The sequence below is a fragment of the Rhinatrema bivittatum genome, chromosome 16 (genome assembly GCF_901001135.1).
Source record: "Rhinatrema bivittatum chromosome 16, aRhiBiv1.1, whole genome shotgun sequence".
Lineage (NCBI taxonomy): Eukaryota > Metazoa > Chordata > Amphibia > Gymnophiona > Rhinatrematidae > Rhinatrema > Rhinatrema bivittatum.
In genome coordinates, this window is record NC_042630.1 from 53,219,946 (window position 1) to 53,241,974 (window position 22,029).

Consider the following 22,029-nt stretch of genomic DNA (forward strand, 5'->3'; position numbering starts at 1 on the left):
TTGCTTTCCAGGGTCCTGCCCCTTCTTTCCTTAGGCATGGGGCCATGCCTCTTCTTATTATTTAAAGGGACAGCGTGGGAGTGGTCTTCCTATGATGTCATCGTGGGAGCCACCTCTTCACTTCTACAAAAGGGTCCTGTTTTCATTGCTTCATTGCCAACGCAAGGAGCCAGTCCTCCTTAGGACTTCACTTCCATCCAGCTTCTCCAAGGCACTCTGTTCCATGATGGAATTCCATGTCTTCGTCTTCATCGTCTTCATCGAGGTCTCTTATCAGATCCTGTGTCTTCGTCCGTCTAGTTCCTGATGTGTTGATGTCCTTCCCTTCGGATCTCTTGATGTTCCTGACGTTCTGATGTCTTCGATGTGGAGGGAGCACCTTGGGACAGTTTTCCTCGGAATCTTCATTATATCTTCATTCTTCAAGCAACTGGAGTCTGGGAGCCCCTTCACCACTAGCATGGTCTGTGACCTACCTTGATTGGCTGTGTAGGGCATGCGGCATGGCAGTACCTTTATGAACTCTAATCTTGTTTGAACCTCTAAACAACCTGAGTGGGGAACCAACAGTGTGGTCCATGACCTGCCTTTATTGGTCTATAGGGCATGTGGTGTGGCAGTACCTATTCAGAACTCTTGATCCTGTGACTCTGTCTGACTCCGCCAAGTATCTTGAGTCTCATCTCTTTTCTTCAATCAACATGAGACTTGTCTCATCCCTTCAAGTCTTCGTCTCACTGAGTCTTTGTGAAGTCCTCACGTATCCTGAGTCTTCATCTGAACCTGTCTTCACCCTTCGCTACTGTCCGTCCTGTCACATTTGCTGCTCCCTTGCAGCAGGTCCGAAAGGGCTATCAAGTGGCCGGAGGGCTACTCCAGAGACCAACATTGCGTTGCTAGGTCTCTTTGATGCGTTCAGATTTGGCAGAGGCCAGGGCTCTTCATCTCCAGTCTCTTCAGCCTGTGCTTGGACACTCCTCACCTGCCGCTGTGCTTCCCTGGAGCTCCTCTGTGATCGCGTCATGGCCCAAGGGTACACAAGCCTCTCAGAAGTGGAAAGCCTCCAGCGTTCCCCTAACACTCATTCAGTGGTTATTGCTGAGACTTGATGTCAAATGCTATAAAATGTTTGGCTGCACTTTTAATCTGGACCATTGATAAGAAAAACAGCAGCTTTAAATAGGTGCCACTTTCTGTGTACTTTTGGAAGCTCGAAGAGAGTAAAATCGTGGTTTTAATAGTGGTCTTTAAAAGCAGAGATTTTCTTGAAGTGATTGATAGTAAGAAATATGTTATGCGCCCTACCAGCGGCCATCCCACGCACGGGTCCGCTCACCTCTGTGGTTCTACAGCAGGTCCCGAGACGACCTCCCTCGCAGTAGATGCCAGCCCAGCTAGGCCCCGGCGTCCTTTGGCGGTGGTCACCGGGCCTTCCCCTGCACGCCAGGCCTCACACTGAGGCTCGGCGACCTCAGCGATGTTAATCACGCCCCTACGTGCTGCCATGAGCGGACCGCCTGGCCTCTTGTAGGGCCAAGGGTGGCTCTTAGCTCTGCGGCATGCCCTGATTGATTCCCCCATATAAGGAAGTTCCTGTCTACGCTTCCTTACCTTGGCAATCAGGTTGGTGTGCTTACAAGATTGCCTCTGCATTTGTTCCTGCTTTGCTTGTTCCTAGTCTCGTTCCAGGATCCTTCTTTTCCAGTTCTGTTCCTGCATTTTAGTTCTTGAGTTCTGCTTGATCCTGTGTTCATCTGTCTGTCTTCCCAGTTAGTACCTCCAGACTGTCTTACTGGTACTGACCTCAGCCTATTCCTTGACCTGCCTGACTGCCTGCCACCTGCCTCAAACCTCAGTTTGTTCCTTGACCTGCCTGCCTACCAGCTTGTTCCTTGACCTGCATGCCTGTCTGCCGCCTACCTCTAGACCTCAGTCTGCCTTTGACCTCATCTGACCTCTGGTGCCTGACCTCTGCTTTGCTGATTATTCCTTGGACTGACCTCTGGACTCTGATCTTTACCTGCCTGACCTTGTCCCTAGATTCTGGCTCTGTTCCTCGCTTTGTCATCACCATCTCTGTTCTGGTTCTCCTTGCTCCAACCAGTCTCCAACCTCGAACCCGATTGCACTCCCCCTGTGTCCGTGGGCACGCCGGACTTCCACTCTCCCAGGAGCCCCTGCGAGACCCACTTAAGTCCAAATGGCCCGGGTCCTACAGATTCTTCCCGGGGGGACCTCAGGCTTCCAGTGGTGAAGCTCATCACAGCCTCTGTCTCCTCCAGTGCTCCGCCCCCTGGGGGCAGTTACCTCCTGTTCCCATTCAGGAGACATTCCCCACTGTCCCAGGACAAGGGTCCACCCCCAAGCGCAACAAAATACTAACATTCAAGTATCTGCTAAAATTTGGGACTATTCAATGTACGAGTATTGTACTGAAATTTTGAAACTAGATGTGAGCATTTATAACTTACAATTCTGAATTCCTTTTATTGCACATTTATCGTCACAGGTGGCAGGAGCGTTTTTTTTTAATGGCTAGAATAAATTTAAGAAATTAACCAGCCTTTTTCCCTCCTTTTCTGGTTAATACCAAAACTGTAGTTGGTTTTCAGATGTAGTTTGCTTTATGAGCAATTTATCATTAATTTTGAAAATCTTTTCTTTGATTTTGATGAGTAATATTCTATATATTTTTATATTTCACATGTGCACTCACCAGGGGCAAAATTTACTTGATGTGCCTGCACTCGCAAGTACTAATTATTTGATTTGGGCAATGAGGTTGTTAAAGTAACTGGTGAATGTATTTCTTCTCTAGTGTACACAAGCCACATCAGTCCACCCCAGAACAGCGTTCTCAAGCTCCTGAACTCCAGTGACTTCTGATCTCCACCTACCTCCCACACTTTGCTTTGCTTACCTGCCATGGGTGAAAATTCTTCATCAGACTTGATATCTGAGCGAACTCCTTCTGTTGCATTTTGAGGGAGAGCAGGTTATGTAAAGCATGAGCCACTGCATATACAGCAGTGTAAAGACTGTATGTGAATCTTAAATTATTCATTTCAAAATCTGTAAGAACAAGAAATCTCAACTCCTCATTATTTGTGCATGAGAGATTGGAATAACGTGTGTTCTCTGGTGTACAACGAAAATTGGAAAGCCAGACCTCAGAGAGCAGATTTCTATGCAATATTTTTGAGCGAGATATACTATGCATGAAGTTCTTAAATCCAGGAATCTCTCCTTTCTTAACTGAGAGCATCAAAGAACCATTGATTTGATAAAAATTACTCCTATACATATCACCTAGATCAATCTTTAATGTAGCTGAGGAAATCCAAACTTTTCCAAGCACTGAATAGGAGCTTAATGTATACAATAAGTTGTTTAAATCAGCAGATTTGCAGAATACAATGGTTATATTTGCTGTTGTCTTTGATATGACTTCAGTAGCTATTGTGAATGCACGGAGGTCATTGCCCTTGACAATTATGAAATACTCAACACAGGCGCCACTCCTGGTAATCTCATTCCTCAGCTCCTCACTGGCTCTCACATTGCTGTCATCATCCGATGCCACGATCCCAACCCAGGTCCAGCCAAAGTGCTTCAGTAATTGAATTATTGCTTCATACTGAGACCTCTCAGCAGGGACGGTTCGGTAAAAGGAAGGGAACTGAACCCTGTCACTGAGGATGGGATCCATGGCTCCATAACTGATCTGAAGAGAACAGAAACGTATGTAAGCTAATGAGGGACAATCATGGAAATCATTTGATTTTAACCAAAGCAAGAAATAAAATATTTTATAAGAGCTCTGCTGTTCAGGAGAGAGTTTCTTTCCATGCTTTAGCTCATCATTCCCTTTTAACTGCAGATTAAGGGGCCGATGCAAAAAAAAGTGCAGTGAAAGCGGGTGCTGAGTGTTCAATGCCTGCTTTCCTAATGCGCCCCCAAGTACCTCTCCTGAGGGCATGATGCAAAACTTAAATTAGGGCTTGCACTGTCAAGGAGCCTCTAGGGGCATTGCGTGCCCCTAGCACCCCATTGACAGCGTGCACACGAGCGAGGTCCACTGTCGGCGCTGTCTGCTGGTTAAGAAAACAGACCCTGAATTTATCAGCATCTGTTTTCCTAACCGGCACACATCCATGGAATAGGAAAATGGATGCTGATAAATTCAGCATCCATTCTCCGAACCTGAATGCCGGTACTCTTGTCTGACATGCCCTATGCTCCCTCCCCCTGCGTTAGCTTAGGGAGGCATAACGAGTGAATAAATCAATATTAAAGTGTTGGGCACTTAATACAATTTATTCACTCCTTCCCTTATTGAGGACTGGTCCCTTCACCATCACATGTATTCACTTGGTTCTAGTTTTTGAGTTATCGTTCCTCTGCTAGCTTCTTCTTCTCCCCAGTTAAATCTCCCCTGTTCAATGTAACTTTCATCACTGCCTGTTTGTGCTTGCTTCGTTATTGTTATTTTTCACTCCCCTGTTCCATGTAAACCGATATGATATGAATTTTTCATGAATGTCGGTATAAAAAAAAAAGCATTACATACATAAACATGTCAGTGGAAGGACCAATCACTTTTCAGAAGGCAGTTCTGAAAGGGGATTGGAACTTTCACCAACAAATGTCAGTGAAAAGGAACAATGGGCCGGCAGTCAGATTTGGAAAACGGACGCTGAATTTATCAACGTCTGTTTTCCTAACCCGTAGGTGTGCCAGGGTTCAGGAAACTGTCGCTTGTCAACTGAGCCTCCACGTCCTGCACCTGACTGCAGGCGCTTTTTTTAAACTGTAATTTTTTTTTTTAAGACTTGTTCCTCCTGTACAGAAAAGCAATTTTTTTCTGCTTTTCTGTACTACTTTTAGGAGTGCTCAGTAATTAACTCCTGCTGTGGGCAGGCGTTAATTTCTGAGTGCAAAAATGTGCATCTTAAATGCACTTTTTTTTTTGGCATTCAGAGTGAATAGCTAATAGCCTTATTCACATATATTTGCACGTGATAAGCATTATTAGTTTCACTCTGCATTGGACACGCTTTGTGGAGGCACTAATCCTCTTAAGGGTAGATTTTAAAAGGAGCGTGTGCACGTCCATATGCACATGCAACCCAGCGCGTGCACATGAACGTCCAATTTTATAACATGCACGTGCCAGTGCGCGCATGTTATAAAATCGGGGGTCGGCGCATGCAAGGGGGTGCACAATTGTGCACCTTGCGTGTGCCGAGCCACGTGGCCTTCTGTTCCCTCCCCCCTAATCTAATCTGCCTACCCCTTCCCCTAACCTTCCCATCCCCTATCCTAATCTACCCCCCACCCCCCCATTTTTTTTTACCTCTTGCACCTGCCCCCTTTCTGAAGCCCCGGGACATACATGCTTTTAAAATCTGGCCCTTATTGCATATGGGGAGTAGTTAGCACCATACAACCCGCTTCCAACTGCAGGTTATACACTGCGCTCGGATGACCAGACTGTATTGCATCGGCCCCTAAAAGAGCTAGAAAATTAAACACAAGTGCTAGTGTCTCCATGGATGCTAATATCAGATATAATGCAAGGAGATGCATGACAACACCAAAATAACAAAATGACACATACTGAAATGTATTATTATGTTTTTTAGTGTCATTTGAATGGTAAATGAAACACTCACACACACACAAAAAAACAAAACTGGAAGTTGTGTTGGTGTTTCTATAATATTTTTAAATGATAGCACATTTCTTACAAATTATTTTACAATGTATTAATTGCATAGCAATAGAGGCTGATATTCTGTGCCAATTAGCTGGATAAATGTGGACTTGTCTTGCTAACTGATCAAGTTCAGCAGCCACCACTTATCCAGATAACTTTTTACACAGCTGAAAATTATCTGGATAAGTTATAGGTGAGACGAGGCTTTCAAGGGTAGAACTACGTATCCAGAGAACTCAGCAGGATAAGCACAGATAGTCAGCCTTATCGATTAAGGGGTATATTTTAAAACCCCTATGCGCGTAAATCCTCTGGATTTACGCGCATAGGGGGGGATTACGTGTGCCGGGCCGATTTTATAACGGACGGGCGATGCGCGTACAACCCCGGGACGCATCTAAGTCCCGGGGTTGAGTAAAAGGGGCAGGGATGGGGGCGGGGTGGTCTGGGGGCGGGGCGGGCCTAAAGGCCCTCGGCACAGTGGCCATTTGCCGCTGTGCCAGGGGATCGCGTGCCGGCAGTGAGCCGACACACGCAACTTGCGCCTACCCAGAGGCAGGCGTGAAAGTTAAGACAAAGGTTGGGGGAGTTTAAGATAGGTTTAGGGGGTGTGAGAGTTAGGGGAAGGGGAAGGGAGGTTAGATTAGGGGGGGAGGTAATAGAAGGCCACGAGGCTCGGCACACACAAAAGGGCTCAACCCAAAGGGAAAGGGGTTGGTATATTTGGCGCTCCAGTTCAGTCTCCTTTCTGAGTAGCTCCATCAGCTGTCAGTGAGGGCTTACGGGGCCTACCCCATAAGTTGAGTCAATCTCACCACAGCAGCAAGAGTCACACATCTTACAGCACTCCAGTGAGCCGTAGCACACTTGTTGGGAAACACTGTAATAAACGAGGGTAGATTAAGACACAAATGATTCATCCAGTCTGCTCAACAAACTGTTTAGAGTTGTAACTGCTGCTCTGTGTAGGTTACACCATTCCTAAAGTTTAGAGTTTGAATTATCACTCCATGTTACATGGGAACTGTGCATATGAAACTGGCATATACACATAAGTAGGCAATGTGTGTGGTATGCAAATTTTCAGATGGATGGACGTATACATGTAATGTTTCTGTAGCAAAGTATCCTTGTGACCTTCTGCAAGTCTTTTTACCCTCCATTGATTCAGGTACAAAGTTAGAGGTATATTTATTAAGCATAATAAGCATTTATCCTACCAATATAATGTGGGTAAGTAAATAAGTTAATTTGCATGCATATGCTTTCCAAATGCATGCAAACAGCTCATTAAAAGGTAACAATGTAAACAAAATAGCATGGCTTGCCTCAAAAAACACAAACCAAATTATTTTCCTGAAAGGTAGCTACAATTCAGGAGCTGTAGTTAACTTTCAGGGGAGCATCAGGACACTAACGCACATCCCAATACTCCCTACCTGGTGCAGGAACTCCTCAGTGCTCTTGAGAGACCCTCACCCATCCCTGTCACCTCTAAAAGTGACCCAGAAGTAAATGCAGTTGAAAAACGAAATGTTATAAGTCACATGGTGATACTCCACGCCATACCTAAACCCCCTTTCTAAAAAACAGCAACCCCAGTTCCCTATTCCAGGCCTCTCCAGTTAAAGGTCCACCCCTCAGGTATACCTGGTAATCTAGTAAAGCCAGGAGCACCCCGTAGCCCCCTAGGATTTGGGCTGGCCAGTTGCTTAAGTGAAATTGGTGCTGGCCGGCTGGCCTTTCTACAATGTATACCCCTTTGCAATGTACAGTTTATAAATTAAAGAAGCAACTTTAGGTACATCAACAAGGGAAGGAGTTTGAGAACAATAGCTGAAATTAAGGGGCAGATTTTTAAACGTATGCGCAAAGCATACATTTGTGCGCCCAGCCCAGAGCGCACAAATGTACGCCCGATTTTATAAAATGTACGCGCAGCCACGCACATGTTATAAAATCAGGGGTCAGTGAGCCCTCGGGGAGCCCCGCTGGCTTTCCCCATTCCCCCCCACCTTCCCCTCCCTTCCCCTACCTGGCCCGCCTCCTAGCCGTAAATTAAACCCCCCCCCCCATATCTTTATTTTTGAAGTTATGCCTGCCAGAGGCAGGCGTAACTTGCGCGCGCCGGCCGACTGCCAGTGCACAATCCCCCAGCCACACCTCCATCCCACCCCCGGACCGCCCCACCACACCCCCCGGACCATCCGCACTGCCCCATCCTGCCCCCAGCCTGCCCATTCAGAAAAGCCCCATGACTTACACGCGTCCTGGGGCTTTGTACGCGTCGCCGGGCCTTTATAACATAGACCCGGCGTGTGCAGGCCCTGTTACGCATGTAAATTATTTGAAAATCCGCCCCTAAGTATGTCAGTCCATAGCAGGAGTGCTATTCATATAATAAATAATGTTTTATATATATATATATATATATACATTTTGATCTTTAATATACATTTATCAGGTACAACCAGTGACTGAACATTATAAATTTAGTACTGTGCTCAATAAAAGGTCCAATTTCAAACATTGTGGTCCCCAGACAAGGCCATGTTTCACCTGCTGCTTTCTTTGGGAAAGACTCAGCTTGAGAAACTGGTATAGCTTATATGCTTTACAGTCATACACCTTCAACCTTATATAGGCTCAGAAATTACCTGGCCTAAGAAGCTATGTGGTCTGTCCTGCATGATTTCCTCTCTATAATGCTTGGCTCTTATCTTAAATGTATAAAAAGTACTGTGTAGGCTTGAAACTATGCAAGATATCCAGACATAGGGGCCAATGTTCTAACCTATGGTTTTCTCATGGCTGTCATCCTTCTTCATGCACAACTTTGCTACTCATACAAATGAGCAAAATTGAAAGCAACATTTTTCTACTGGAATGTTTGAGAAAAGATAACATCCCACAAAGCAGACCAGAAGGTGGTCTGTCAAAGCCAGAAGGCAAATATAGAATGAGATAGACCAGTCACCTTAGGTAAGGATAATTTATTCACCCTTATTTCTTGATAAAATAGTCCAACTCTTGCCAAGTTTCACACAAGGCTGCTTCAGGGGCTTTATGGATGGTATGGTTATGTGCTGTTCTGCACAATTTTAACAATTGAACCAAGAGACCGATGCACACAGTACACCGTATAAGTTTAATCTCTCGAAACTACAAATTGATCTGTTTTATATTAGCTCAGCACATTGTTCCATAGACCACAATTATATCTGAAGAATTAAACCATAACCATACCATCCATAAAGCATCTGAAGCTATGTAACACTTCCTGCAGGTTGGGGTCTGGAGGGCTAGTGTGCTCTAGAAATGCAGACATTGCTGTTTCATCCTGCAGTAGTATTACAGATTTATTTTTTCTTTTTCCATTTCTGCAGATAGCACTGTTGTACTTCTGAATAATATTAGGCATTTTCATATTTGGACATACCAGAACTTTGAAGTATACCTTTCATTTCTTCATATAGTGTTCGAACCACAGTGGTTCTAACATTTTCATCTAGAACTGAAGGACTTCTCAAACAATCAAGTTGTTGATTAGGCACTAAATACATTTTTCCTGTGTACTGCATTAGTGCTTAGCTCAAAAGACCTGTGATGAGTGACAATGCAAAACCTAGCAGAGGCCCGATAAACCCCGCTGACTGCTTCACTAGCTTCTTTCTCTTTTTTAAGTGGCACCCTTTTATCACCCAGAGTCCTTATGGCTTGACATTTCCTTATAAAGATGTTTATTTTCTGTTGTGATAAAGAAATGTTACCTTTCAGAGTGTTTAGTGCAATCTCCTCTATGGAGCCCACTAAATCATTAGAAGAAAGGATTAGGATAGCTTTTCTCCATTGCAGAAAGGCTTGAACTAAAAGTTTCAAAAATGTCAGGTTCTGCTTTAGATGAGCAGACATGGCCTCTGGGTCATACAAAACAAATATGATGGGGGAGAATACATATTCACTTCTTTTGATGGGGAGCTGTGTTTTTTCACAGTAAACCATGGTCCAGTCTAGTAGAAAGATGATTGTCCTCAGTCTGCAAAACTCTATGTTCATAGCATTTAAATCCACTGTAAGATATCCATATGGCTTTCTGGTGGCATCCTCAAAGGCTTCTAAAAAGAAGCTGACTTGCCAGCGTACATCTGTCTGGCTAAAACAGCAATTTGCAACTTATTTCTAGAATTCTTAAAGAGTACCATATATTTGGTATTTAAAGCTATAGTTCTGTTAGTTTTGCCTTGACAGAAAGTATTTTGTATAATATATAATACTCAGATTTCTGGGATGTACATATTGAGTGAAGACTTTCTCAATTTAATCACTTTTACAAGCAGAGGCCATCAAATCGTCTACAATAACCATGTTTATTTTATTGGTTGGAAACGATTGATCATCATTAAAAGTATCAGGAAAAGAATTCATAAATGTAATAAAAGGATATTTACACAAAATCTTTTTATACAAAGGTTGCCAGCAATTATAGCACCACACAATATTGTTAGGCATGTCAATCCACACACATCCCATGTGCTCTAATAGCTTTTTAAGAAAGAAGCTTTTGCTGCTATTTGACGGTCCAGCTAAAATACATGAAAAGGGGTGTCTCCAGCGCACATCCACAAAAACAATATCCATGGGCAGTGTGTTAAATCCCTCTTTTATCACCCTTTTATCATATAAAACCCTTTGAGCCGGATTTTAAATGCCCTGCGCGCGTAAATCTGGCCGGATTTACGCGCGCAGGGCCCTCACACGCCGGTGCGCCTATTTTGCATAGGCCACCGGCGCACGCACAGCCCCGGGACGCACGTAAGTCCCGGGGCTTCGTAAAAGGGGCGGGGAGGGGGCGTGTCCGGGGCGGGACCAGGGTCAGGGACGGTTCGGGGCGGGACCAGGGGCGTGGCGCCGGCTCGGGGGCATAGTCAAGGCCTCCGGACCAGCCCCCGGGTCGGGTGATAGCGTGCCAGAAGCCCGCTGGCTTGCGCAGTTTTACGTCTGCTTTCAGCAGGCGTAAATCTGCCAACAAAGGTAAGGGGAGGTTTAGATAGGGCTGGGGGAGTGGGTTAGGTAGGGGAAGGGAGGGGAAGGTGGGGGGAGGGCGAAGGAAAGTTCCCTCCGAGGTTGCTCTGAAATCGGAGCGGCCTCGGAGGGAACAGGCAGCGCGCGCTGGGCTCGGCGCGCGCAGGTTGCACAAATGTGCACCCCATTGCGCGTGCCGACCCCGGATCTTATGAAATCCAGCATACTTTTGTTCGCGCCTGGTGCACGAACAAAAGTACGTGCTCGCGTACCTTTATAAAATCTGCCTCTTTGTGTTTTCTTAAGTAGGCCGGTCTCTATCAACCATGTCTTTTTGTTTCATATGATACTGGATTTTTGTACCTGTATCTTTTTAGGACTCTTGCCCACAGCCTCAGGTTTATAGTCAAAGATGAGATCTTTCAAACTAGTGAAATTGATCTTTTTACAATTTCCACATTTAATGTAATGCCTTTAATTGTCATACAGGTCTTACAGTTTGTGGCCATATGTTTTGGGCCCAGTCGATATAAGTTCTGTGATATGCTCATCTGCAGGTAGCTTGGTCATCAGCTCAACTAAATAATCTCCCAAAGGGGTTCACTGTCAGCCTCACAAATATCACAGAGTCTGTATCATGGTACAGACAACGTTCTTGCAAATTGTCAAGCAGATTGCACAGATCTAAATGAGCATAAGCTGTTGTAAAACAGGCAATGAAGATGTTTGCATTACTTGACAACATGCTGCAATCATTTGAGTCTTCCATGTCACACAGGCTGTTTCATCAACAATAAAGTCACATGATGAAACCTCATATTCAGGTAAAAACAAATACTTATAGAGATTGTCAGGCTCTCTCACAATACTTGTAATGGATAGATTTGTTCTATGGCCAAACTTCCCCAAAAATACTTTAAGAAAAACTTAGCAATTTTGAACTTTTCAGGATTTATGCTAACCTGCTCTGGCCATAAAGCCAAGAGGTCTTGAATGAGTAGATGTGAATGGGTTATTTACACTTTTGGATAATAGAAGGACTAGGGGGCTCTCACTGAAGTTAGCAAGTAGCACATTTAAGACTAATGGAAGAACATTCTTTTTTACTCAACGCACAATTAAGCTCTGGAATTTGTTGCCAGAGGATGTGGTTAGTGCAGTTAGTGTATCTGGGTTCAAAAAAGGTTTGAATAATTTCTTGGAGGAGAAGTCCATTAACTGCTATAAATCAAGTTGACTTAGGGGCGGATTTTAAGAGCCCTGCTCGCCTAAATCCGCCCAAAACCGGGCGGATTTAGGCGAGCAGGGCCCTGCGCGCCGATAAGCCTATTTTACATAGGCCTACCGGCGCGCGCAGAGCCCCGGGACTCGAGTAAGTCCCGGGGTTTTCGGAGGGGGCATGTCGGGGGGCGTGTCGGGGGCGGGCCCGAAGCGCGCGGCGTTTTCGGGGCGTGTCGGGAGTGTTCCGGGGGCGGGCCCGGGGGCGTGGCTACGGCCCGGGGCAGCCCGGGGGCGTGGCCGCACCCTCCGGACCCGCCCCCAGATCGCGGCCCGGCGCGCTAGCGGCCCGCTGGCGCGCGGGGATTTACGTCTCCCTCCGGGAGGCGTAAATCCCCCAACAAAGGTAAGGGGGGGGTTTAGACAGGGCCGGGCGGGTGGGTTAGGTAGGGGAAGGGAGGGGAAGGTGAGGGGAGGGCGTTAGAGGATTCCCTCCGAGGCCGCTCCGATTTCGGAGCGGCCTTGGAGGGAACGGGGGCAGGCAGCGCGGCTCGGCGCGCGCCGGCTATACAAAATCTATAGCCTTGCGCGCGCCGATCCAGGATTTTAGTGGATACGCGCGGCTCCGCGCGTATCTACTAAAATCCAGCGTACTTTTGCTTGAGTCTGATGCGCAAGCAAAAGTACGCTGATCGCGCTTCTTTGAAAATCTACCCCTTAGGGAATAGCCACTGCTATTAATTGCATCAGTAGAATGGGATCTTCTTGGTGTTTGGGTAATTGCCAGGTTCTTGTGGCCTGGTTTGGCTTCTGTTGGAAACAGGATGCTGGGCTTGATGGACCCTTGGTCTGACCCAGCATGGCAATTTCTTATGTTCTTATTTGTAAAAATCAGATATATACATGCTTTGTTTTTCTACATTGGTATACCACTGAGGGTAACCAGAAGCTTCCTCTTTTTAATAAAGATGCATTTTTATGTATTCAGAAAACAGGCTGTCAGATTTACATTCAAAGAGCCAAATTTCACATATTTCAGCAAACACATACCCTTTTGCAACAACCACATCCATCTCCACAGTGCACAAATTCACTATGAGGGCTCATCCTCATCTGAGTGGTTGCACATTTCCTGCTGTCAGTTATCAGCACATGTATGACTCAGTGGGAACTTTGGCATAAATCCCACCCCAAACTCCTCCCCTTTTCAGAATGAGCATTGCACCATGGATTATGGTGCTTTTCGCAAGCGAAAATGCCTTAACATGTGAGAAAAGGCCATAAGACAAGTTGGAAAATTGTCTCAGCCTGATTAGATTATCCATTCACAGATCTTTAGTCCAGACAAATTACCCCACCTAGGTCACTGAAATGTCCATTCCTTAGTTAATAAAATGGTTGTTGTATCATTCATTTTACAGTCTGAGTATTGTTATCAATGAGGCTTAATAATGCCATAAAAATTGCTTATTATACTTGTTTTGGTTCCCCAAAACTTCCATAGATCCTTAAATCACACTTGACACATTTCTTAATTCAGATATATATTGTTTATTAATTGTTTTATATGTTTCTTTATTAACTATTATATATACACATGGCAAAAAAATGTATTACTTCGTACTGAAAACAAAAATAATTTCTCTATACAGTCTACTATGTCTTCACTGTATGACTATACAACTTAAACCAATGCTCATGAGGAACCTAATCTTTTGCACTAAAATAATGTTTTATATTTTTTGGGAATTAGTATCAGAAGATAATGTGCACATATAAAAATATAAAACATTAATTTAGTGTAAAAGATTAGGTTCCTCATGAGCGTTAGTTTAACTTGTATAAAAAATGTATTAAACATCATTGTCTACTTTTTTTCCCCTCTTCTCAAGGCATTTCATGTTCAATCTGCATTTCTGAAAATACAGACAAGAAAAAATATTGATAGCAAACATTGGTTGTTTTATTATTTTTATACATTTAAAAAAAGAAAAGATTGGTGCTTTCTCCCATTGATGATGGCATTTATATATTTCATTGTTGAAATCTCATCTGCAGGCCTACGCATACTATTTTGTTTTTCTACAGGATTTCGAGCACTTTTCATTCAGATTCAAATCATTATTATTTAGACTTCACACACCTCTTTTATAAGCTGCTAATGCAATAAGATTCAAAACATGTTCTAGGCACAACCTGATTCATGCTGTCCTTAATGTTTCCTGGATGTCAAAGGCATTCCACTGGAGACAATCATGATTTTTTTTGGCTTGGATCATGTATAACACAACCAAAGCAGTCATCATGAGGAATGCCAGCCAAATACTTTGTAAGAATGCTGTGCACACCACCCATATGATTTCTCTAAATGTCAATTTTTGAAAAAGACCATGAACTGGTGAGGGTTTTAGAAATACTATACACCCCCACCAGCTGAAATCATGTGCATCTTCAGGCATGATTTTTAAATTTTTTTTTTTTAATTATCTTCTGTGTCTGATGGTTCCTTGATGTTTGGGAAAAACCAGCACCAACAGGTCAGTTGATATCTGATGTGTCCCCATATTCTGCTGTTTGTGAAGATCTTTCATTTTTCTATAAAATGTAATGTAAACATTAAACTAAAAACCTCTAACCAAGGTATCTATTATAGAGAGCTCCCAACTCCCTAAAATGCTTAATTACAATAAAAGAGATTTTCTTACCTTACACTCAAGTTTTCGCAGCAAATAATCTGCTTCACATCTAATGCGGCTTGGTGCAGCTCTATATCTATAGAATCTAATTTAGGGATGTGCATTTGTTTTCAATGAACGTGGCATCCACAACGAATAGGTCTCTATTTGTTTGATTTGTGGGTCCGTGAAATGAATGACAAGCCCCATGAATGAAACAGATCCTTTTAGTTTCATTGGTTTGGTTCACAATGCTTTCTGATCAGCCTTTTGCAATAGGAGAAGGTCATGTGGGAGTATCCATAGCAACCAGCCCTTTCCTGTGACTCATAAGTGACCTCACAGCCCTGTCATAAAGTGGGTCAGACAGGCTGGCAAGGAGACCAGAATGCCAACGTATCAGAGCGAAGCATTTTTCTAATTCAGCCAATTGCTGCTCTTTAATGCTGTTCCTGTTGTATTTTCAACCTTGAGCAAATGTAACACAGTGCAGTTTCTTCTTGGGTTCTATCTGAGAAGGTTGTTTGCTGTTTGAGTTCTCTCAGAGTATCTCAAATCTTTATTCAATTGCTATTTCTACAATTTGCTATTGCAGAAAAAGATATGTGTTCTTTTTTGCTGCTGTGCCTTCCAGGCAGTCAGGCTTTTTTTTACTGCACTTTTTTAAAAAAATTGAACTCAGATTGCCTCTCTGTCTCACCCACTGAACAAGCTGCCAGCAGTGGCATTTTGCTGCTGATCTTATGCCCCTGGGGTAGGTTGCAGGCAGAGTTTGGGTGGTGTGGGTGGGAGATAGTGAGAGATTTTCAGTGGCTCTCTAGTAGTGGGCATTCATTGTACAACAACTTCAAGCAGCATCACTGTCAGTTATGTAGGAATTTGGCTTGCAGACTCACAGCAGGAGTAGTCAGGCTGAGGCTTCCAGTGTTTTATTTGGAATTTCAGTTTTTGTTCACACAGAGCAGTCTCAGTTGTAATGTACAGCAAGACACTGCACTATATATCTGTGTGTGTGTGTAGTTTTCCACATACACATATATTGGTACAGAGGTGCTCAGTCACCAATAAAGAAATAATCCTTTTAATTAAAATCCCTAGTAGGCAGTGACATTAAATCCATGATGTCATGGAAAGGTAGAGGTTGAGTGATTGGCACTGGAAGAGGAGGCACTTCAAAAGGCAGTTCCCCATTAAATTTAACAAGGGACCTGTTCCAATCTAAAATCTCTAGAGGTGCAGGCAGTTCCATCCAGAAAAAAAATAAATTTAAACATGATGCACTGCCACCACCTGTTTCTGACCCTGTTGTTTTGGAGGTGAGGGAAGGGGAGGCTGAGTCATGCAAGAGCGAGACCCAAAAGCAGCAGTGTGACAGTAGACTGTATTTAGCACTGACAATGTAGCACAGTCACTGTTTGACTCTGATTCTGATGAAGAATCATCTTGTATGGGATTCCCTTCATCAGAAATGGAAGAGATAATAACTGAAGAAGGTTTAGGAGGATTAATTAGTTCTGTCTTAGCCTCCACTTCAGTGCTGGAGGAGAGAGAGGAAACTGATGATGAGGAGGAGGAAGAGGAAGAGCAGTCAGGACAGGCACAGAGTGTGATTGATGCCCTTGGCATTGCTTCTCAGAGTGCACCCACTGCTTCAAATCCAGTGCCAGCATCCACCCCAAAGGCTATAGAGAAGGGATAATGAAAGAAATCTGTGATTTGCAGCCACTTTAAAGTGAGGGAGGACCCACATTTTACTCAGTGTAATTACTCAATGTAATTATTCAGTGTAATTTTACTCAGTGGAACATCTAAGAATCACTAAGTAGTATAAGTTACTCCCACACTCTGTTATAATTGAACTGCTATTTTTATTTTGATATTCTAGATCCTACAGTTCTCTTCCCCCCATTGGAAGTATTGTTGAGTTTTATAGTGTATTAATCTAATGTTTTTATTACATTACTATGGTTCATAATCTTATTTTGCTATAATTTAATTTTATTGTAAAGCCTGTTGCTAATTTAATGTTCACTGTAAACCGAGGTGATGTTTGCTAACGAACCGCGGTATATAAAAACCTTTAAATAAATAAATAAATAAATAAATAAATAAATCTAACTAATTCTGGAATTATACATCAAATGCAGAAGCAACACCCAACAGTATTGACATCTGGGGATGGTGGTAGTATCAGTCACGGGACCCCTTTTTCCAGGCAGCATAAAGTGGTTGAAAAGGAGCATCATCATCTCACGCCCTCAGCCCCTTCTAGCAGTCAAGTCGCAGGCCAGCAGCCCCCTGCCATGCTTCAGAAGCGACAATCTACCATGGAGGAAATGGGGTGGTGTGCGGTAACGCTTTCCCGGGGTAGGAGGCAGGCAAACTCAAAAGTTGTAACCAGGAGCATCGGGGAAATGATTGCCCTTGATGACCAGCCCCTGCAGGTAGTGGAGAATGTGGGTTTCAAGCATTTGCTGCAGGTCTTAGCTCCAAATTACAAAGTCCCCTCCAGAACCACATTTAGCAGAAATGTCATCCCCAGGTTGTACAACCAGTGTCACAGTTGCATCCATGCACTGCTAGCTAAGGCAAAAGGGAGTGTGGTTCCCTGTATGTACCAGGATCAGTCCAGACGGTGGGTAATGTCCCCCGTCCAGCAGATGGAGTCAGAACTAAAACTTCTAGGGGAGGTCCTATATAATCTCCCCTCCCTTGCATCAATCCCCAGTATCGTTCTGACTCCAGCAAATGTGATCAGGGGGCACGGTGGTCCCCAGCACCTTAGCTTAGGGTTCTAGGCTTTTCTTTAGAGGGATCAAGGAAAAAAACCCAAAAAAAACCCTTTTATCTAGTCAAGGTTATTGTAGAGCAGACAGGATAGAGAGGTTCCTCTGCCCTCCCTGCCTGGCTCGTGACTTGCTCACAGGCTGTTCTAGCAGTGTCTGACTTTTTACCTCTTCTCTCCTTGTCTGTGCTTGGGGTAAGTGTTCAGGGTTTTTTCTCTTTCAGCTTACCTGGAAGCCTGTGTGGCCGGCTGCGGGCCAGGACCCGGGGTGCATGTCGGTGGTGCCGATCTCTCCTCCTCGGCCATGTTCTTTCGTCTCCCGCCCCTCCCCCTGCGGAGCGAGAGGCCTCTCGACCCGCTGCCCCGCAACGTTACATTCCCCGGGACCGCCAGCCATCGAGAAGTTCAATTCCCTTATGGTATCTTCGGGTCGGTGGGGAGGAGGGCGTCGGGACCGGTCCTACAAGCCGCCTCGTTTCTTCAAATTTTGTTGCCGTGCACGCGAGCGCCCGCCCCTCCTCCGCCTCTCCTCATCACAGATGCAGCGCGTGGCGCCCTGTGAGGCCGGGGGCCATCAGGGAGAACACCGGTCCTGAGAGGAGCATCGCTCGGGCTGTCCCTCCGAGGGGGAAGACAGCCCTCCTCCGGGGGAGGCCACAAGATCGCAGGATCGAGCCGGGAAGAAGCGGCAGGCCCCGTTCCCGCTGAGTGCTGGGAACGGCGGCCCATTTTGTTTCAAGACTCAGATGTCGGCTTCTCGGAGGAGGAGACAGGAGAACCGATTGTGGCGACGCTGCCGGTTTCAGCCACCGGAATGGGATCGGATCCCATTGGTCAGCAGGGGGAGCCCCCGGGTAGTTGCCCCTCGGGTTTTCCGGCTTTTTCGCCAGAATTTGTGGTCTTAATGCACCGGGAGCTTTTGCAGAGCAGGGAGTTGCAGGGGGAGGGGGGTCCTCCTCCCACTAAGTTAGCGCGTTCAGACATCCTTCTAGGGGGCAGAGTCCTCCAGGCCAGTACCCCACGACTCGAGGAGGGACCAGGACCCTCTCAAGAACCACTGGAGATTCAGTCGGCGCCGCGTTCCTCTTCGGGGGGGGGGGGGGGGGAACGTTCCGCTGGACCCGGAAGGGGAAGACCCCCTCTTGGCGACTCAGTTAGAGGGCGATGACCCGAGAGTGCTCCACATTTTCAGGCTGGGGAATTGGACAACCTCATTCCCCACATCCTGCAAGATATGGATATCGACCCTCCTCCGGATCCAGTGGGGCCCGACCCGAAGGTCAAGAAGGGGGATTCTCTCCTTGCGGGCCTTCGGCCTTTGGCAAAGGCTTTTCCCACACATCACACCATATTGCAGCTCATCTCCAGAGAGTGGGATGCGCTGGAGTCCAACCTGAGGGTCAGCAGGGCCATGGAAAAATTGTATCCCCTTCCGTCTGACTTCCTGGAACTTCTCAAGGTTCCCGCCGTGGATTCCGCGGTCTCAGCGGTCACTAAGCATACCACCATTCCCGTTACGGGGGGTACAGCGTTGAAGGACATCCAGAATAGGAAGCTGGAGGTATATCTAAAACGGATCTTTGAAGTATCAGCGTTGGGAATGCGGGCTGCGATTTGCAGCTCGCTAGTGCAGCGAGCGGGGCTTCGTTGGGTTCAACAGCTGCTCACTTCACAGCCTCTGCCGGATGCAGAAGCACAGCAGATGGACAGGTTGGAGGCCGTCGTCGCCTATGGCGCTGATGCCCTGTACGATCTCCTTCGGGTCTTAGCCCGCTCGATGGTGGCGGCGGTGGCGGTTCGTCGGCTCCTGTGGCTGAGAAACAGGTCGGCTGATGCCTCCTCCAAGACTCGACTAGGAGCCCTCCCCTTTAAGGGCAAGTATCTTTTTGGAGAAGACCTGGATCAAATCATCAAATCTCTCAACGAGAATGCGGTCCATAAATTGCCGGAGGACCATCCACGTTCTTCCAGACCCTTCAATTCCTCCAGAAGCCGGTACAGAAATCAGTGCCGGCCTCAGTCTACGAGGCAACAGCTGCCTAGGGCACCATCCTCTCGTTCGCACACCTGGAACCGGTCCTTTCGTGGACGCTGTCATGGCAAGGAAGGGCAGGGTTTGGGTACCTCCCCAAAGTCCTCCCAATGATGCCAGGTGGACCCACGGGTCGACTCCCCGGCTGGGGGGTCGACTTGCTTTCTTCTATGAAGAGTGGGTCCAAATCACGTCGGATCAATGGTTCTAGATATTCTAAGACACGGCTACGCCTTGGATTTTGTACACGCTCCCCGAGACAGGTTCCTGTTCTCCCAGTGCAGGTCCAGGCTCAAGCAGAGGGCCGTTCGGCAGACCCTCGATCGTCTCCTCTCGTTGGGCGCAATCGTGCCAGTCGCGGCCTCCGACCTCGGTCAAGGGCATTATTCAGTTATTTCATGGTTCCCAAGAAAGAGGGGTACTTCCGGCCAATTCTTGATCTCAAGACCGTCAACAAGTCTCTCAGGGTTCCTTGATTCCGCATGGAGACGCTTTGCTCGGTACTGGCTGCGGTGCACCCAGGAGAATTCTTGGCCTCGCTGGATCTTACGGAGGCGTATCTTCACATCCAGATCCATCAGGCCCACCAGCGCTATCTCTGGTTCAAGATCCTGGGGCAGCATTTTCAGTTCCGGGCCCTACCGTTCGGGCTGGCCACAGCTCCCCGTGTGTTTACCAAGGTCATGGTGGTCGTGGCGGCGGCTCTCTGCAGAGAAGGAATCCTCATACATCCCTACCTGGACGACTGGCTCGTTCGGGCGAAGTCCCGAACGCAGGGCCTTCGGGCGGTCAACAGGGTAGTACGGCTCCTCCACTCGCTGGGGTGGATCGTCAATTTTGCAAAGAGCAAGCTGGTACCATCTCAGTCGCTTGACTTCCTAGGAGCCCATTTCGATACGAGGGAGGCGATGGTTTTTCTGTGGCCGGAGAGGGCGCAGGCGCTTCATGAACAGTTCCTCGGTTTCATGATTCTTGAAATGCCCACGGCGTGGACTACCTACAGGGTGTTAGGAACCATGGCCTCCACTATTGATCTGGTCCCGTGGGCCTTCGTCACCTGCGACCTCTCCAGAGGGCGTTCCTGTCCAGGTGGAAACCAGCGTCGCGGGACTACCAGGCGGTCCTGCCGATCCCGAGGTCAACGTTACTCAGCCTCCGCTGGTGGCTGGACCCTCATTGACTGGCCCGGGGTGTATCCCTGGAGGCCCCAGACTGGGTGATAGTCACCACAGATGCCAGCCTGACGAGCTGGGGAGCGGTCTGTCGAAAACAGCTCGATCCAGGGCCGATGGTCGGAGGAACAGTCGCGTTGGCCCATCAACCTGCTGGAGACCAGGGCGGTTCGTCTAGCGCTGCGGGGATTCCTCCCTCTGGTGCACCGTCGAGCGGTCGAATCAGAATTCTGTCGGACATGCAACCACGGTAGCATTACATCAATCGCCAGGGGGGCATGAGAAGTCGTCTCGTGTCCTTGGAGACCGACAAGCTGATGGAGTGGGTGGAACTCCACCTACAGCACTTAGCGGCGTCTCACATTGTGGGCGTGGACAATGTACAGGCGGACTTCCTCAGCCACCAACGCTTGGATCCCGGAGAGTGGGAACTCTCGGAAGAAGCCATGGGTCTGATAGTCAAGCGCTGGGGGATGCCGCGCATGGATCTGATGGCAACCGCCAGAAATGCAAAGGCCGCTCGCTTCTTCAGTCGCAGATGGGAGCACGGTGCAGAAGGGGGTCAATGCGCTGGTCCTGCCATGGCCGCATCAGTGCCTCCTGTATGTGTTTCCACCGTGGCCACTAGTGGAGAAAGGTCATACGAAGAGTAGAGGTGCGTCTGGGGCCGGTAATCCTGGTGGCGCCGGAATGGCCCCGATGGCCGTGGTTTGCAGATCTGCTTCATCTGACGCTGGAGGGACCGCTTCGTCTCAGTCACCTGCCACATCTCCTTCGTCAGGGACCAATATTTTTCGTGGGGGCAGATCACTTCTGTCTTGCGGCTTGGCTTTTGAGAGGTGCAAGTTGACACGTCGCAGTTATCCTGAGCCCGTCATTTCTACTCTGTTATGGGCGCATAAGACGTCCACTTCGGTCACTTATGTTCGGGGTGTGGAAGGTCTTTGAGGAGTGGTGTGTATCCCACGATATCCAGTCAACCCAGGCCTCGGTGGCTCAGATTCTCTCTTTTCTACAGGCAGGACTAGACTTGGACCTGGCATATAACTCACTCCGGGTACAGGTGGCGGCCTTGAGCGCTTTTCTTCATGGGGGAAGTGATATTTTGCTGTCTTCCCATCCGGATATCATCCGTTTTCTTAAGGGGGTGAGACACTTGAAGCCTCCGATCCGTCCTCCTTGTCCGTTGTGGAACTTGAACCTGGTGCTCCGAGCTCTCTGTGGTCCTCCTTTTGAGCCTTTACACACAGCCACCGTCAAAGACGTTACGTTCAAGACCTTCTTCCTGGTAGTGATCAGCTCAGCGCGGAGGATCTCCGAACTGCAAGCTCTATCCTGCCGGGAGCCATATCTCCGGTTTTTGGTGAGCGGAGTTTCTCTACGCACGGTACCATCTTTTCTACCTA

At 46.9% G+C, this 22,029-nt stretch overlaps 1 long non-coding RNA gene and 1 pseudogene across 2 annotated transcripts in view; one reads left to right on the forward strand and one right to left on the reverse strand.

Annotated features, from left to right (window-relative positions):
- Positions 1–3,792, forward strand: part of LOC115078704 — a 92,218-nt gene extending 88,426 nt beyond the window's left edge. For both annotated transcript variants that reach the window (XR_003853136.1, XR_003853135.1), the window contains exon 5: positions 2,819–3,792. This is a non-coding gene — a long non-coding RNA (uncharacterized LOC115078704). The remainder of the gene's footprint in view (positions 1–2,818) is intronic.
- The window catches only part of LOC115078703, a 59,607-nt pseudogene extending 44,701 nt beyond the window's left edge, over positions 1–14,906 (reverse strand).
- Positions 14,907–22,029: the final 7,123 nt, after the last annotated feature.